Source organism: Atractosteus spatula, chromosome 3, assembly GCF_055471065.1.
Source record: "Atractosteus spatula isolate fAtrSpa1 chromosome 3, fAtrSpa1.hap1, whole genome shotgun sequence".
Lineage (NCBI taxonomy): Eukaryota > Metazoa > Chordata > Actinopteri > Semionotiformes > Lepisosteidae > Atractosteus > Atractosteus spatula.
Window position 1 is genome coordinate 54,377,391 of NC_142708.1, and position 19,234 is coordinate 54,396,624.

At 35.6% G+C, this 19,234-nt stretch overlaps 1 protein-coding gene across 2 annotated transcripts in view; it reads right to left on the minus strand.

The window, feature by feature from the left end:
- Positions 1 to 19,234, minus strand: part of LOC148837951 (disabled homolog 2) — a 52,232-nt gene that overhangs the window by 26,255 nt on the left and 6,743 nt on the right. Inside the window, exon 1 of one of the 2 annotated variants that reach the window (XM_088911306.1) lies at positions 9,776 to 9,947. The exons of the other annotated variant lie outside the window; for it this stretch is intronic. The gene's annotated coding sequence lies outside the window, so the exon portion shown is untranslated. Of the gene's footprint in view, positions 1 to 9,775; positions 9,948 to 19,234 lie in introns of those variants that run through there. 2 annotated transcript variants of the gene reach the window in all.

The window sequence follows — 19,234 nt, forward strand, 5'->3', positions numbered from 1 at the left end:
AAAGAGGTGGAAATCTAATCCACACTCTACGTTCAAGAACTTTCCATCAAGGTTCAATGATGTTTTGATCTGGCGATTGGGTAGGCCGTGAAAGGTGTTTGGCTTCATCCTGGTGTGTATAAAACTCACTCTTGAAACTTTTAATATGGGGCTGATATCATCTTGAAATATGAATATTGAAGTAGAATGTTTGCACCATAGGGGACACCTGGTCCCATAAAATGGTTTTGTATTTTCTTGGCGGTAATTCTACCATGCATATATAATAAACACATATAGAATCATTATTAATTGCAATTTAGAACCTCAAAATATGATTTCTTTTTTGTTAAATGTTTCCATTATTTTGTCCATCCCCTGTATGTAGCCAAATCTCAGAATACAAGCAAGGTTGGACCCATTCAATACCGAGATGAAAAACATCTAGGTAGTACCAGATGTCTAGGTATTGGTGGACCAGTAAGGGGCACTCTTCCCTTTGGAACAGAATTCCCACACCAATGCCTTAGTATGGTGATTGAAGATGTTGTGTAGCAGGAGATGCCTAGTTGTGAAAGAGACATTAAATCATGGTCCTGGCTACTTGGTCATTAAAGATCCCGTGACATTGTAAGAGTAATTGGGTAGAGGTGTTAACCACAGTCTCCTGCTCAAATTTCACTTTTATTCCATTGGTTAGGTAATTTCTCACTTCTCCATCTGTTCTCCTGTATAGGTCATCAGTATTTAATCAAGTGACTCCCTTTTCGTATGTGCTTTGGGGTCTTCCAGAAAGAAGAGTGCAATGCAAACAAATCATTAACTGCTTCCACTTGAGTTATTTTATTGAACTTTTTTTAAAAGCAGATGTTTTCAATTTACAGAGAGTACGTACTAACTAACTGTAAAATTAATTCCTTGTATTAACATAACACTTTTCATCTTGAAGGATACCAAATTATTATATATAATTATAAAAGTTACATTTTTTTTGAAGGTCAATATTTTTCAGTATTCCAAAATGAAATCAAGTAAAAGAAATCCTTTCTGCTGCTTAATTGCCAGGCATCAGGAATAAGTGGGTGAACTGAGGTTGAATAACAAAACAGGATTTCTAGCAATAAAGCAGGATTTCACTGTGAAAGTATAGGTCACACTACCATCTACTGTGTATATGAATATTAGATATTTATCTGCTTCAGGTGACTTAACAGCTTGGATAATGGGAATTATTATTATTATCTAATAAACAAAATGACAGATTTAAAAGGTCGCTACTGCTACTTAATTAATTTGATAATTTTGAAAGAACAAAGCTCCAGCCTTCAAAAATCTTTCCAGAAGAACAAAATAGTACATATTTTGTACTTGTACACAAACTCTCTTGATAATTAAAAAAACATTAAATCTGTCTGCCATGCGCAGTTGCACAGTGTATGGCTCTGAAAAAAAACAACCAAATGTACTAGTATTCAGAAAATATAAAGTGAGAGAACAATAGATGTAAACATCTTCTTTCCTCTGTTCTGGTGCCGTTGGCTTAGCCAGCATCCCTACTTATCTCCCTGGCTCTCTGCACGAAAGCTATGTCTTACTTGTAAATATTCACATCAAAAGGGGTGAGGGCAGGGGCAGAGGAAAAGGACTGTGCCAGAATTCAGCACTGCCTGGGGTGAATGGAGACCACACTGTACAACAGTGTTCAAAACATCCAGCAAAAATGTACCAGTACAGCGGGGGTCCTTGATGACTAATTAAATCACTGCAGCAAGACAAAATGAACACTGACAGTCGACAAACCTTGGAAATTCACTTCTAGCCAGTCCAAAAATATAATGTACTACCTACAGTTTGTGACCTTATTAGTCGAGTCACCTTTTAAACATTACTGTAGAACCAAAATATTGTTGATATTATTATTTAGCCTACCTCAAACTGAACTGATTAGGTCACCATAGTTTTATGCCTTTGACAGTAGGTTAATCTTGAAGTCTTCTGGAACTAAATTTAAAGTTCGTGTACATGCATATGTACCTGAAGCATTGTCTTGTACCACAGATGCAGATATTGACGTTTACGTGACATGCAATCCATCCGAAAGTGTCTTCCTGCCTCCATTTGTAAAACATGAGGTTTGTATCTGATTATTAGAGACAATGACTAAGAAACGTTAAAACATAAATGTTGCCAAATTCACCACCAGTATCAGTATTAAATAAAATGTAATTTATATTATTCCTATTCTTACATTTATTGCTGTTACCATTTACTGATACAAATCCTAAGTGATGATGATGACAGGACATTTAATTGATATAATTCAGTGCCTATTTCCATGGTAATTGATAAATCAAAGTATTAATCAAAGCACAAACACATTAAAACATTCTGTCCATAGAAAGGATTATTAAAGGATGAATGAAAAACGTTCTTAACATACCTACAATAAAGAAAAAAAATGTTTATATATACACTGTATATATAAATGAATATGAAGAAAATGAAATGAGAAGTCAAGAAAGCAGTCAGCACTTCTAAAGCATGCAGTATGTAACCCTTACCATGTTCAGACAAACATAGTAAAAAATGGATCATTAACTATATTAAAGCAGAAAAACTTGAACAATGATAGGCCAGGCTGGTAGAGTCTCTTTTGGAGTACAAGTACTCGCATCCACTTTGCTATGCAACAGCAGCCCTTGAAACATGGTAGATGTTCACAAGTGTGCAATGTTATTCATGAGAGCTACATCGCTCTTCCATCCCAGACTTGTAATTTGGCAACAGAGCATGTTATTAGTGGAGCAATAACAAAACTCTTCCAACAGTCATTCAATACAGAAGCATAACCCATTGATTGAAAAAAATGACAGTGAAACATGCAGTCAAAAAAAATGGAGATCAATTAAAATACTGTAATCGAAAAGACCAACAATCCTTACATGTTGGTCTTTAAAATACTGCATCAAAGAGGAGACCATGTGCCGCCCAAACCAGTTATTTACAGCACACAGGCATGAGCTTTTCATCTCTAGCTTCAATTTTTCGTTCTTTTATCACCTTTCAATGTTAAAATTGAAACTTAAAAAAATTAATTTATAAAAAACATGTACTCTTGACAAACTGATCATTAACCTTTCCTGGGGATATTGTTGATATCCAAGTCAATTCTAAGGTGAGTAAACACATTCATTTATCATATTGCAAGGCATATATTTCAAAGGGCAAATACTAAATCTTGTATTGAAGGGCTCATTTACATAAAGTATGATCAACAGTTGCTACCACACGGTAAGCTTTATCACGTAACCAATGAAGGCCTAAATCATCTGTAGCTTGTTCTCCAAAGCAACATTTTGCAAAGGTCAAGAGTCTATCAATGATAGACATGTATCTTGTGTTGTTGAAAATTGCACTTAGGGATCATGTTTCCACATCAAGTCATACAGATTAATATTACAATTCAACCCCTGGTAAAAAGCAATTCTATTTATTGTCTTTTAGATTACACAGATAATGAGCATGTATCAGCTTAACACAATTACTGTACTGTTACCCTTTGTAATCACAAAACAGGAAACTATTACCTGTTTTATAACTTTACAGAATGACACAAGCAGATAAAGGAAATGGAATTTCCATTAATAAACTGTAAACCTTTAAGGTTTTAAAACCTTCAAGACACCTTATTTTAACCAAAACAATTCCTCATTAACTTTCTTAGAAAGAAAGTGAAATAGTTTTATACTTTTCAGCACAAATATGAGACTACAATATAATTTTATTTCATATTTTCCGACCACATCTATCTCAAAGTAGATAAATAGCACCTAAAGGATAAAAGCCACCATGCTGTAATGGATAATCTTTCTTAGTTTTGCCCTATGCACAGCATCTGTGATCTGCCATGAAAGTGTTATGTACAGCTAAGTTAATGGTGTGGTGATACCTAGATATTTGATGATATTAACAGATATTAATATAATTTACCATCTGGATTTACCTAGATACCAGGAATCAATAATGGTGATATTACACTGAAAAATTAAGCCATTTTCCTTAAATTATTTAGCAAGCCTTCTTTCTGTAAAGCACTAAAATAAGATGGATTAAAACCCTTTGGTGGGGTACACATGAATATTGATGGCAATTCATAGTAAATGCAACAATCTTTTACAACAACAGCTCATTGCAATAATGTCATTCACATTTTAAAGTGAGAGCAGAGAGGTTTATTGTGTGTTTGAGAAGCACTGCTCACGGGATAATAAAGTTCCAGAGTCAGAACATGACTAAAGAGATGACCAGGCCTTGACTGAGTAATGAAGATATCTTCAGGTTATCTGCAGTCTCTCTCAGAGACTTTGTATGGAGAATGAGATATTCCGTTTCATCTAACAGCAGGCTATTCCAGAGAAAACAGGGAACTGGCTCAGCGAGAGACAGGCCACAACCAGGAAAGCAGAGGGTCACCACGCCAACCCAAGTCTGTCACAGCCTCCTGATCCTTCTGTATAATCAACTGCAGTTGGTCCAGAACTAGAAATGTCAGAAATAGCCTGTGCATCAGCAGACTGATTGTAGTTTGTTTTCTGCTTGAAAATGATCACCATGCTCAGAGGCTGTCCAGGGGTAACATGTTGACAGCTGAGAGACAGGAATAGTGATGGAACATTCCACAAAAGGATGATCAGTTCAATGAAATGGCAGAACTGTGTTAATACACACAGAGGTCATACTCAGTACTAGCTTTGTCATCTTTTCATTTTGACAGTGCATCTTAAAAGTTTTCATACACTTAAATAGGATTTTTTGATACTTCCTACTTTTCATCAAGTTTTTCTACCGAAAACTTAATAAAACGTAGGATTCTTTGATTCTGCTTTCTATGATATTGTTTGATACCGATAGTTAAAATATTAAAGTCCAATACAGTATATATTAATGCTGCTTTAATAATGCAGCAAAATCACAAGTTAATTTATTTTAAGTTTCATTTCTTGGTAATCACACTGCTACTCATTTTGAAAGGATTCTCTGCACTGTCTCAAAAGATTATACACTCTCCAAATACTTATTATTAATGCCAAACCATTGTGAATTACTATTTCAATAAATAACAAAAGAGCCATTAACTACAAATTATTGTAACCTTTTGTTAAACGATGTATACATCTATATATACTCTATATAAAAAAAACATACATTTGCTGTTTATTGCAGAGCAGCAATGTATCTGATGAAAATTTAAGTAATTTAACTACTGTATCACCAACAGTTTTATACCAATCATCCACTTCCACTTGTAAACATAAAGAGGATGACAGCAGTTCTGCAGGGAACATCTTTAACATTATTTGAGACTTAAGTGAAACAATGTAAAATTGAATAGTTCCATCTGATTATTTGACAATGGGTTTATGTAAAGATTTTTTTTCCTTGGTATGTATGGTATTTTCAAGGGGCAGCATTAGGTCACAAGATCATATGTAGTGCTGATGAGCAGGAAATGGGCATCAGTATTACCTAACAGCCCTATGAGCACAGAAAAAGATAGGATTCCCACTGCATTTGTAATGAATGGATTCATCACCACTATGTGCCAAATGTGAAAACAAAAAAAAAACATGCAAGTAAAACATAAATCTATTCTTTCCAAGTAATTATTCACAACGTAGACATTGAGACATTAAGTGGCATTGAGGCTAAAGTCAGCCCTTATTACCCAATGTCATTCAAGACTGCCTTACAACAAAAGGAACAAATAATTTTCTTTTTCAGGTCTTTCTGATGTGAATTTGTATTTCTTTACAAGACCTAAACCTCATGTTTCCATGCTAACTCCCACACTGGTTTGAGTTTGTGCTGTGGTCAGTGAACTGCTTTTACAGTACATTGAAGTGCTGAGTCAGTACGGCAACAACTTCATTTCAAAATACACCTGCAAAAACAGGTCGAATCAAGAAACCCAATAGCATAGGGTCTTTGAAAGTCCAAGTCTAGCATTCTTTACAGACTTATTTCAGCATCTTTATTTATGCCATTCTCATATCACCAGTGGAAGGCTCATTAAAATACTTCTCCAGATTCCACACACTTTTGGACAAAAAAATGGAACACCAAAACCTCAAGTTCCATGTTTTTTTATAGGATCCTAATCACAAAAGGAAAGATTTCCTGTCATGTAAATTATTTTTACAGTACAAATTGAGAATCTTGCTCAAAGAAGGTGTGATCACAAAAGCAAAAGGCAAGCAATGCTAAATGAATCAAGCTGCTCATAAGAAAAAATACGTTGTTTTGTAATGCTAACTAAAGACCTTCCAAATTAAAGTGAGCAGTGGACTTTCCCAAAACGCATCACAGATTGTACAGCAGGATAGGAATAATACACCAGACCAAAATAACACACCATGCTGTGTTTGTGTCTGCTTAGGTTTTATTAGACACAGATTCTCAATGTAAACAAGCTCATATTAGAGTGGCAGAGTTCTGAATTTTAAACGGAAGGGTACTAAACAGAAAAAACTCAAGATAAGATTGCAGATAAGACAGGAAACAGAAGGGTTTAGAGCAGCTGGCAAAGATCACCGACATGCAGTGCTGAGGGCAAGTGAGGAAAATGGCTCTATACATTTTGGATAAATGTGCACGTGCTCAAACAAACCAGAAAGAAAAAACAGGCAAGTGTGGAGTGAACTTTGAAAGCTCAGTTCTCCTTTAACTCCTAAGTGACAGTAAATGGCCAATGAGGAGTTACCATACATTTTAGTTGTTTAGTAACCCAGATTAAGTGTCACTTTGCCCTGTTAAGCTCTTGTGTCAGCTAGATTTAAAAAAAAATAAAAATAAAAAAGACAGTCTCAGCAGTCCCAACAGTACTTTAGTTACTAAGGCTTACAAGTTAACCAATTGTAAAGATAGCAAAATAATTCCTTCTACCCTTATCTTCCCCGAAAGAAGAATAATTATTTTACAGTGGCCCTTCCTGGAAAGTAAGAACAAAGCATTAGATGGTGCAAGTGCACTGTCTTTCTGAAAAATAGAACTACACTTTTTTAGTAGACAAAATGTATGCACTGAAATGTAAACTAAAAGAGAAAAACACCACTGCAATAAACCAATATCTGAATTTACAGTTAAAATGAGAACTCTTAAGACAAATACTGTGCCCCTTATTGAACCATAATGTCGAAACAGCTTGCATAGTATCCTGCATATTGGAGAATATTTTTTTCTTTGTGGATGAATTGTTGGAATCTTCCCTGTGGAAAACCCTCTCTGCGTACAATTTTGATTGTATGGAAATCGATAGGCTTCCTGTTAGCTAAAGATTTCTTCCAAGAGTGTGATGCAAAATCCAGGCTCTGAAGATATACAATCAGGCAAAGACGACAAAGTTTGGAGAACACAAAAGAACTGTGACAGAAATGCCTTTTATTTCTACAAGTACAGAAAGTTCAATTATCTAGAAATAAATATGAAGAAGTACAGACAGGAACCTATCCAAACTTGGAAGACATGGGTAATATAGCCACAATTACAGTAAAAACTGTGAGAGGTCTATCTAAAAACCACTTCATACAATGTCAAGTAAAATGAGATTGGAACAAACAGGGCACCAATACACACAGACCAATATTCAAGTCTCAGGTTGGTTTACTTTTGCTTTTTTAAATCTTACAATATGCTAAAATGTGCAGAGACAAACCCTTTGAAGTTCTGACAAGGAAAAACCTGAATTGCTTCTTGAGCACAAAAACGTCATACAGGGATGAAACCACTTCCAGAGACTTGTCAAACCTTGAAAGAAAATCTATGAAACAAGCATAGTATATTAAAGCATATTAAAGCCTACAGTCTAATTATCCGTCTTAATTTTTACAACACTCATACAATGAAAGGTTCACTGCATCAATGGCCAAGTATGTTGGTGGTTCCATAATGGTATATGCCTGTTTTAGCTCTCTAGCTACTAAAACGTGCTTAATCATTGTCTGAACCACATTGCCAAGCTACAGTATCTGCAGACTTGTAATAGGAAAAGGATCAGTTCTGAACCAGCCTGCATAACCACTTGATTTGATCAAGGGGTTGTGAAATATTCCATGTGGATCAAGAGGAATCCAATACTGTTAGGATCTCATTCGATATGTTGCTTACATGATAGAATGGATAACCTTACATCTCAGCCCCAACACATGTCACAGAAAACAAGGGAACTTATAATACTACTAGTAGATACTACTGTACATAAAAAAGTTTCACTTTCTACAGTTGTTTATATTTTAAAAGTACAGCTACTTAAAATATTCCTTTAACACTGCATATTCCATATATTTGGTATACTATATGGGATGGAATATTAGGAAGCCTATGATCAACTACTGCTCAACCTCTCAAGATAGTATATACTTTTATAGAAAAGAAATTATTCAGAATGTACATATTCTCCTGAGTGCCTCTCTTGTGGGCTAAATATCATCTCCCTTAAGAGTCCATTCTATAGTCAGAGTGTACTCACGCAAATATAACCTCTCCTTTTGACAAACCGCTTAATTCACATAAACTAACAAGACAAACTTTTTTATTTTAATCTTGAATCTTTTTTGTTCTTAATATTGACGACATTAAGATTGGACGTATTTGTTTTAAAGGAGAAAATAATGGACGTACAGTATAGTGTCTATATACAGTAGATTTAAAAGTTCCAAGTTTTCTTAAAACAAAGCAAAAGTAAAATGACTTTAAAGTTGAATAATCCACAGCACTAATTTAGCATGTCGCCTGTGAATTTGGAGGCAAAGGCAAAAAAAAAGCTGTACCGTTCAGCAGTGGAGAACAAACACTAAATCACTTGTACCTCACAGTGGGTACAGGAAACGTCTTAGAGCGCCTTTTAAATTTGGATCCCACACGTGAAGAGGAAAAAAATCGATCGGCTTAGTTGTGGCATCATTTCAGTCGACACAGATGCAAAGTGATTTTCAGTGCGGAAGTGATAATTTGGTAATAATATAATTTAATTCTGCGAAAGGACAGATTTAAAACTGATTTTTAGAACCATGTTATACTGATGAAAATACTCATCCAAATTTGTCATTTAGAACGCTGGATAGTACATCTAAAAAGGCTAAAAACTGCACAGCAGCTACAAAGAAAACGGTGATAAAATCTGTGGAGCCGAACCTAATTGTTCTTCCACGACGTGGGGAAAGTAATGAAATGGCTCCATGAAGATTACTTAAATACAGCCTGTACATTCCAGGATTATTCTTGTCAATTATGTGACGTTTATTTGCAGACTGTATCGCGTTTCTTCTTTACCGTTTATCAAGTCGGGCTCATCGACATGTAAATAAAGTCGAGTGCAGTAACTCTTAAAAAATGAATCGCAGTAAAATCTCATCTGTCATGTGTTGAATCTGAATAGAGTGCCCATTGAATCTCGGTAATTACCTGGGATTGTCAACTATGAACAACTGCAAAATCAACACAAATACAAACGATAGAAAGGGGAAAAAATACTAAGAATTTTCTTTATTGGAAAATTTAATTTTATACACTCACAATGTCTCAATTAACGTCTCCACTTGTTAAATTTAGCAGATTGAACCCAAACATAGTAGTTTATGTATCTTTAAGCACTAGTTACATCCATGCACCACAAACAAACACTGTTGCTCTTTTACAAAATTGCATAAATACTCGAGTCGAGCACATTTAACAGACAATCCGAGTTTCCCTAAAAATAAGTTTGTTACAAACTTGCTAAAACGTTGCAGTTTTCACTTACCGGTGACTAACTTCGCTTACTGATTCTACATGTTCCAAGGGGTCTCCCGGCCGGCAGATAAGACAGTACGGGGGCCCTGTTAAGTCGTTTCCCTTCCCTGATGTGGATTAAGGCAAGTTCTCAGCGATTCAGATATGGTTCTAATCAGATGTTGGCAGCTAAGAACTGCCCAGGAATGCGCTGTGATGTTGCTGCAGCCTGGGCCGGGTTACTCCCCCACAGTGTGGAGCTGCTGCTATTTAAGTATTTTAACCCGCTGTGCGCCATACCTACTCCAAAATGCTTCTTTTACCGTCTTTAGCCGCTCACTCCAAGGCGACTAAACCTGAGACTTATAGTTTAGTCACATTTAATAAAGTAGTTTTCTTTTTAGAAGTAGCTGCTAAGTTAAAACCTTTTTAAAGTCAATTTAACAAGTTCTTTTTTCTTATATTGAAGTAGTTAATTCATGTTCTAAACTTTAGGTAATCCGAAACCATAAATGGAAGTTCAATACCTACTGCATTTGCAATTAAACCTTCACAGATATATCAGCCATTTATTTTTACCACTTTATGGTATAAGGTGTAGGTTTAAAAAAGTTAAGTACCTGTATTGATCTTTAGATTGCTTTTTATTAACCATGTCCTCAAGTAACATTTAGATTTGTGGCTGTTTACCTACAGACACCTACTGTATAACTACAAGAAGAATAAATTGTAAAAAGGAAAAGTGCATCAGTGACCAATAGCACGTAATCTGTGCTCCATACTGTATTTGTACTGTATACACTATTAATTTAAGAAAGCATAGTTTCCTATTGAAGCACGAGTATCCAAACAAAATTATTATTTTATAGTGTGTGATGTGGATGCCTAGTTTATAAAGATGTAACATAATATCTAATGTCATTCAAGATCAGCATATACAGTACTGTAGGGACAATATAATACTGTACATGTTGCTCAAAAAGTGGTTATATCAACACGTACTGAGTGACTCATCCCTCACTGGCTTAAAAAGTACATTCCTTATTTTTCCAGGAAAAATGTCGAAATCCATTTTTGAAATATGCAAACAGAAAAAAGAGTTTGAATTAGAAACATTATAATCACAGTTACCTTGCAAAATAAATTCACCCCCTTCCAATCTTGTCCTGTTTTGTTGAATTATAAAACATGTACAGTACATCTTGCCAATGCAAATAATTAAAATCAAAATTTGAATGCTCAAAACAAATATTTGTATGGGTGAAAAGCCCAAAATTGCAAGTTACCAAAAACAGCAAAGAAGAATCAAAAACTAAAATGTATATTGCCTAAGTAATCACCCCATTTGCTATGGCAGGCCGAAATTATTTCAGATGCAGAAAATTACTTTGAAAAGTCTCACAGCTATTTGAATGGTCTCTGTCTGTGTGCAATTGTAGAGGTTCACACAATTTCAGAATAAATACAGTACACCAGCCTCTGTAAGGTCCCTCAGACAGGCAGTAAATTTCAAACAAAGATTCAACTATGAAGATTAAGGAGATTTTAAAATAACGTAGGGATAGGGTAGTAGAAAGGCACAGATCAAGAGAAGGGTAAAAAAATTCAAAGACACTGAATGTCCATCCCTATGAGCATGGTGAAGTCAATCATTAAGAAACGGAAGGCATATTGTACAACCCAGACACTTTCTAGATCAACCTGTTCTACTAAAATGAGCAGTTGTGCAAGGAGAAAACTGGTGTCACTGTGAGGCCAGCAACTTTGAAAAAAATATTTTAGTTCGATGTCCATGTGAGAAAATATCCAAGAGTCCACAATTTACTGGTCACTCTACCAAACTAGCCTACTGTACATTAAATTGCAGAATGACATGAAAGAAATCATAACTGAAAACAATTTCCCAGATGATGTTTGCTATATAACATTTAAATAGTACTACAGTCATGTGGTAGAAAAGTTTTTTAGTCAGATAGGTCAAAATCTGAACTTTTTGGTCAAAGTGCAAAATGATACATTTGGCACAAACCACACACTGTGTATCACCTAGTCAACACTATCCCTACTCTGGAGCATGGTGATGTCAGCATTACGTTATTGGGCTCCGTAGCATCAGGAGGGACGTGGAAGCTTGTGAAGACTGAAGGGAAAATGGCTGAAGAGAAGTACAGACAAATCTTTAAGGGAAACGTCAGTCTGATAAAACCAAAAATGTTGCCTTTCAGCAGGACAGTGACCTAAAACACAAGGCCAGAACTGCTCTAGAATGAATTGATCCTAGAACATCACATCCTTGAGTGGACTGTCTTCGGCAAGACTTGAAAGTTTTCGTCAATACACCCCAACTAACTTAACCAGGTTTGCGGAAAAGAATGAGTGAAAGTCCTGTATGGTTGGTAGAGACTTCTCCAAAACATCTCACAGCTGTAGCTGCTGCCAAAAAGTGCTTTCATCTATTGCTTTACATCACTCCAGGGGGGGCGAATACTTAGGCAATCGACATATTTTAGTATTGGATTTTCCTTGGCAATTTCTGATGACATTTATCTTCTTTTACCCATAGAAATGTCCAGTTTGAGATTTTACATTTTGATTTTAGAATATTACTTTAAATATGTGTATATAGATCATTTATAATTCAGCAAAAAGGGACAGTGTGGGAAGGGGGTGAATAGTTTTGCAAGGCACTGTTTACCTTGTGCCAAGGCACAGTCTATCATTAATGGTGACAATTGTGGATTTGGATGCAAATTTAATAAAAGGGTTTAAAGAGCTGAGAAATGTAAACTGATTTACTGTACATTACTGTACTGTACAATCAGTGTCCTGAGGGTTTGTTGGGGGTGGAGTGGTGGCACTGTGGCTAAGGATCTGCATCTGTGGCTGGAAGGTTGCTGGTTCAAGTCCTGCAGCTGGCAAAGGAATCCTACTATGTTGGGCCCCTTACCCCAGCTGCTCCAGGGGCACTGTACAATGGCTGACCCTGTGCTCTGACCCCAAGCTTCTCTCCCTGGCTGTGTGTCTGTGTCTCAAGCTGGGGGTATGTAAAAAATTAATTCCTAAAGCAGGGAATTGTATATGGCTAATAAAGTGATCTTATCTTCTCTTATTAGCAAGCAACAATCTGAAATATACTGTACAGTAGCCTGGATTGATCTTGAAAAAATATTGACAAAAATGAATTAGTCAAAATCTTCATGCAGTGAACAGTGAAATCTTTGGATAATTTATATTTATAAACAAAAATAAGCACTTTCAATATGCTAATGATTTTTATAACTTTAAATATGAATGTATTGAACGGTAATTATTACTTTATCAGACTTCCATCCTTGGAAAATGGGGAAGCCATTTAACATGCAACTAGTGGCGCGGACTGTCTTGGTGGAACAAAAATTTGAAATCAAGAAAAAATATATAAATAGAGAGTATGTAAAAGAAACTTGTCAGTCATGGTACCCTCTTTTGTGGTATGTAAGTGATCAAAAGGTTGGGCTTAATGGCACAATATCAAATATATTTTTTAGTATCCAGAAAAATCTTTAGGAGTGTAACTTAAAAATGAAAAAGAAAATTCCGACCTGTTCAAACATGCTCTGAGAGATGATTGTATGGGAACAATATTCTGCCCAAGAACAACTCAATAATAGTGTATACCATGAATTGTTGAAGAGGTAGATTTGATGAACCTTTAAGGCACTTACAATGCATATTACTTGGAATGATTTTGGGAGACTTTGCTTTTTGTTGGCCTACTACAGTCACATATATTTGGTTAGAGCTAGACCTCTATATCTCTACAAAGAAAACCACAGACTGACCACATATTAAATTAAGTTAGCGCTTTATCTTATTTTTAGAACGTTAAGACTAGAATATGCTTTAAAGCATGTTGAGGCCCCCTGCTGTTTGTATTATGAACATTGATACTGGTTCAACTGTTGTGTGGAATGTTTTGATTTGTATTAATTTCTCACTAAATTTTAAAATAGTAATAATTTAGGCAAGATTTGTTGCCATACACAATACTTTGTGATTTTTAGGTCAGTTACAACTATTCATTTATTGCTAATTTAACAAAGAGATCAGAAAAACACATTGCAGTACCCTTGTTAAAAATTAGTGTATGACTCACCTCTAACCTATGTCTGTGCCCCATATTTTTGGAATAAATACATTTAAAAATTTGTACAATGAGTTTTTCAGTGAAAGTATGCTGTGATACAAATTAGTTTTTGGAATGTCTGTACTCTGAAGGAAATTAATTGTTCCCCAAGTCAAAGTTATGTTTAAAAACTAGTACATACAACTTAAATTTCTATTACATTCAGCACTAAGGAATGTAATAGATATGTCTTTGAAACATATGGTAACGATTATGAGAGACATTTCTAAGGGACTTTGAAATGTTATGATTTCAGCATATGGCAGCAGAAAAGAACATACTGAATGCCATAATTTTCTCGCAGTTCTCCAGTACTTTAAATATATCAAAACCTAGTGTTTAGCAAGACACTACCACAAAAAGTAAACATGACAAAATAAACAGCTTGTAAGGTAGGGTTGATAAGCTGCCAAACAAGTAGTATTTTTTAGTAAATTTCTCTCCTTCTGTAGTTGATTTTTAAATTATTGTGATTGTAAAATAGGTTTTTGTAGTATCCATCTTCTTGCCAAATCAATGCTGTGGGTGATATAAATGACAGAATTACATCATATGCAATTACCAAACTGTTCCTGGCAACATATTCAGACAGTAGGCCCACAAATACTATACAGGTGCCATGTAGCCATTACTCCTTGGAAAGTGTATCGTCACTGTGCCTTATGCTGACGCTACCATGTCACCTGGTTCCTTCCTCATCTTTTATGAAGCTGAGTTGAGGTCATAATTTATTGTCTCTCTATCAAGCAGTAGCATCATCTTACCTAATCTTTTAAATTACCTTCCTCCTGCACTTGCTAGTCCAGGCTGTGTACACAGCCAAGAATTCTTCCAGGGTCTTTGGGCTCTGTGGATTTTGAAACTTTTTAGAACTAGTGAGAGCTGGCTGCTAGTTTTTCCTTTTCTTTCTTTTCCTACTTTCTTTTTAGGAAAAACTGGTCTTCTGACTTAAAAAAATTTCCTTATGCACCTGATGGCAGCTGTTTGTCTGGACCACTACTGTTCCTTGACAAAGTCTTGATCTGAGTCGACATGCATATGGCGGCAGTTTGAAGGCCTGACCTTGAAGGCAACTTTGAGAGAACTCCTCCTTGAGCCTCTTCAGCTTGAGCATTGTTGACTTCAGTTTTCTTTTGTTAGTCCAAGACTTGATGATTTAAGCTTCATCCTTGATACTCCTCATGGTTACAGTTCACACCTTGACAACCATTCTTTCAAGGAGATTTCAAACCTCAACAATTCTGTCTTAGGTCCTGACAGAACACATTGAGACCCAAAGACACTTCCAGCTGCAAAATATCTCTGCTTGTGCACTGCTTTGGTTTGGTTGGCTGTTCCACAGAGATCCCTGTTAGATCTTTAGGACATGTCAAGTCATAGGGTTTTCATCCTGTGACCATTGTTCTGTCTTGTGACCGAGAGCTTATTTGATGTTGGCATGTTAGCAAGGACACTTTGAGCCCCATTATACATTACATAGCTGTTCTTTGTTATGTAATGCTACAGTGTGTATCCTTGTATTGATCCATCCAACCTTTTACTATTCCTCTTCCTGGCAAGTACAGCTAACTGCAGGGCATGATGGGGGTAGAAGGCTGCCAGCTGGCTGCTGCCATCTTTACTTCTTTCCAACATTGCACACAGTGCAAAAATGAGCTCCCTTAATTTGACAGGCATGAGAGTCCTGCACAGGTCTGATTTTGAAAGACCTGGTTTCGACTTTGACCTGATATTAATGAACCCTATCCAAATCCGCAATCCAGTGAATTATTACCTACAGTCCAACTTGACCTGATATAGAGACAAAAAAGTAGTAGTTTTAAAGCTTTAAATGTAATCATTATTAACTAAATGTAATATTAGGCCTATTATTTTCAAAAACAATAACAATTATAAGCAATTAACTATAAACTTTTTAACTACAGTTACAAATGTTACTATTGCATTTAAAACACTTAATCAGTGTAAAGCACTGGTTGCCAGAAATGGCATGGTGAAGAAGCAAGCTATTTGGGCCAAGTGAGGAAACATGGAAGAGTGCTCCTTCCACCTGGATGGGAGATGAAATGTCTTTGTCTTTTGGAATTTAACATTCAGAATCCAATTGCACTTCTGGAGGCAAAGTAGTATCATTGCTGGAGTCTTTGACATCTGATTAATCCACAGACAAAAACATGTTTTTCTTTTGCTGTGATTGTTCCCATTACTATAGAATTTTGTGTCTCTTTGGCCTATTAGGTCTTTCAAAGTGCAGTAACATTGTGCTTTAATGGAAAATGTGACAATTTATTGTGACGATGAGAGAGACATTTACTTTTCAGTGTCGGCATTTACTACCACTTGAAGCAAGCTGGAGGTGATGTTTAAGTTGTTCCAACCAAACAATTGTGAGGTGTGGTGTCAGAGACTTTGAATCTTCTAGAGTCAGTGTTGCTTCTGTGAAATACTAGAGTAAAAGATACCAGACTTTCAGGATCCCAAAACTCTAACCAGTGATCTGGTTTTCTTTTTCCCTTATCTATCAGTATTGTACAAATTTCCTTATTCTGGGAATACATTGTGTTATACTGTATGGCAGAGTTAAGCAGCAGCATGGCAATTCAGCCAACAGCTCTTGGAGGCTCTTCTGATATGTCCCATGAGCTACCTTTGAAAACACACCATCCAAATTAAACTTCCACGGAGACCATATAATTAAAAATATTAAAAATAAAAATACTACTAAATTAATAAGCCTTGCAGATATTTTTAAACCTTGACTGCATGTTTTGATGTGTGTCAATTGCTCCAAGGGAATGGATGACAGCTATATAGTGAATCCTCTGATTTCCTAGTACAAAGAATAGAAGGGATATAACTTGACTTTAGCCTTGGAAAAGAGATTGAGTGGAGGAAGAGGTCTTCCTTCCTCCCTGCAATACTTTCCATGGTTTGCTGACAGTGACAAGAGGATATAGGCCAGTTTGAAAGCAGTAAGAGTTTAAAATTGTCTTGCAATCATTTTCATCCTTTTCTCTTTGGAATGAGAAATTATTTTTATCTCATTCTCACCAAGATGCAATCCAAGATGCTTTTCCTCAGACTTCTGAATACACAATTCTGTTCCCACTCTGTCATTCATACCTTTTTCTCAACCCGAGGGCTAATTAAGACTGTGCATGGGTCTGAGGTGTTTTCAGAAGTCACTGCAGTAATGAAAAAAGCTCAACTGGTGTTAAAACAAACACACAATGGACAATCCAGACAATGTTCCAAACACCTTCCAGAACCAAGTTAGGCATCATACTGTAGATCTACGGTCATTGCACAGACTAATGTACATACAATCTTACTTTACTGTGAATGAGCAAGTGTTGCAGGATTCATAGCTATTAGTCACTATCAATACTTTCTGGAATGGACGTCAATGAACTGTTCTTGCCTTTGATCAGGTATTTACAAAGGAGATCTAAATGAGACCAAACCAAAAGCTTTGTCAGATACTGAGCACTTATTGTCTTTTGAGATAATCCATAATCTCCTCCAAACAAAATATGATGGCAAGAATAACATAAGTTCCATTTTTTTTGTACTTGTTTTTTGGATAGTTGTCTTCAAGTCGTTTTCTTGACTGACAATTCAATTCAAAGAGGGTTATACTTTTGAATAATGCCATTAGACACTGATTGATGATGAGACACATTGTCTCCCAATAGGTTTCAATTCAATGTAATTTAGAATATTATAATGAACAGTGTGTTTTCACCTCAAAATAGACCTACTCAAAGCATTGAAATCCTAACACCTCAAAAGAGGGATCTGTAAGAACCGTGTGAAAGACTTCACTAATTAAACACTAGCAGATTATATTGTTTATTTCTCTAGAATAAAACATGAAATACCTGTTTGTTTAACTGAATATGGGTATTGACACAACATAAATGTTTTATCTGTGAAGTACTGTATGCCTCTTACTTCCTATTTAATGACTAGTGTGGTGTACTGTATTTGTGTTAGTATTTAAAATCTAAGATTAACTGGATTAAGATGAAATACACTTGGTTACCCATCGGTTATTTGAAAGAATTTCAGTTGGAAAGGTCATTCCAGTACTGAAATATGGTATTTAAAAGTATAAATGTATTTGACTGAAAATATAGATTATAATATTGGCCTAGTCAAACAGTATTATAATCAATACTGCAAAGTGGTGCACAAACAAACAAGACCATTAGGAATATACTCACCTGGACAACTTAAAACACATGGTCTTACATTGATTACTTGCATGCACAGGGGCACATTATGCATAGCTGCATGAACCTGTTCAATGTCCAGTGTCACTGTCAATTGGGAAGTGTTCACACAGTCCCATTTGAGCGAATACCAAATCCTGTGAGTCTTAAAGGAAACTAATGGAAAACATCTGTATTCATTTTAAATATTGAATTTGGATAGATGGTCTTACCAATGAGTTCCCTCATATCCTGGAATTCAGAGACAGCAAAACTACTCAGGGTCATAAGATTTTTTTTCAAAATGAAAAACCCTACATTTCTGCACTTTATTCATTCTATATCATCTACTCACTTTGAAAGAGCTAACTTCAAATGCCTATCTGACTAAGGACAAGAGTTGCAAACATCCATCTACTGTACACTAGTGCTGTTTTTACTTAACCTTGAACAGTTCTAAAAAGTACACATTTTCAACAAGTTATTATGCCAATATACTGTATTGTAGTTTATAGTGTCTCATTGTGGATATTGCGTGAAAGCCATATTTACTGTAGCAAAACACTTTATGTTGCTAAAATAACAGATCATGTGGTCACTATCTACTGTATATGTAGTGACATACAATATGTAGTTTTATACAGAAGCCCAAGCTGTTAAGGAAAATTTAGCCTGGGTAATGATGTCAATTTTGAATTTTCAGTGATGGTCATATCTTCATATGGTGAACAGAGGATTAAATAAAACCTTGTACCGGGTTTGATGTTTAATGCTTTTCCTGTCCTGCTTAAATTATCTTTCTAGCTAATACTGTATACACAACTAACAAATGCAGCGGTTTCTGTTACATTTTTGTAATGTGACTTAATGAATAACTTATGAGGCCAAGTTACAGAGTCTTCATGATTTAATAGGTTCTCTATTAAAATACTTTGCCATAAACTCTGTTATTGTTACTGATACAGACTTAGTTCTGTAGTTACACATACTTAGTTAAATCTCCCTCTATTCAGGAGTTTAACACTCAAAACTGCTCAAAAAGTTCAGGCAAACTTTGTTATTGGAATTTAAGGAAAAGTTATTAGGTGTTGAGTTATGTCTGGCCTCAAAG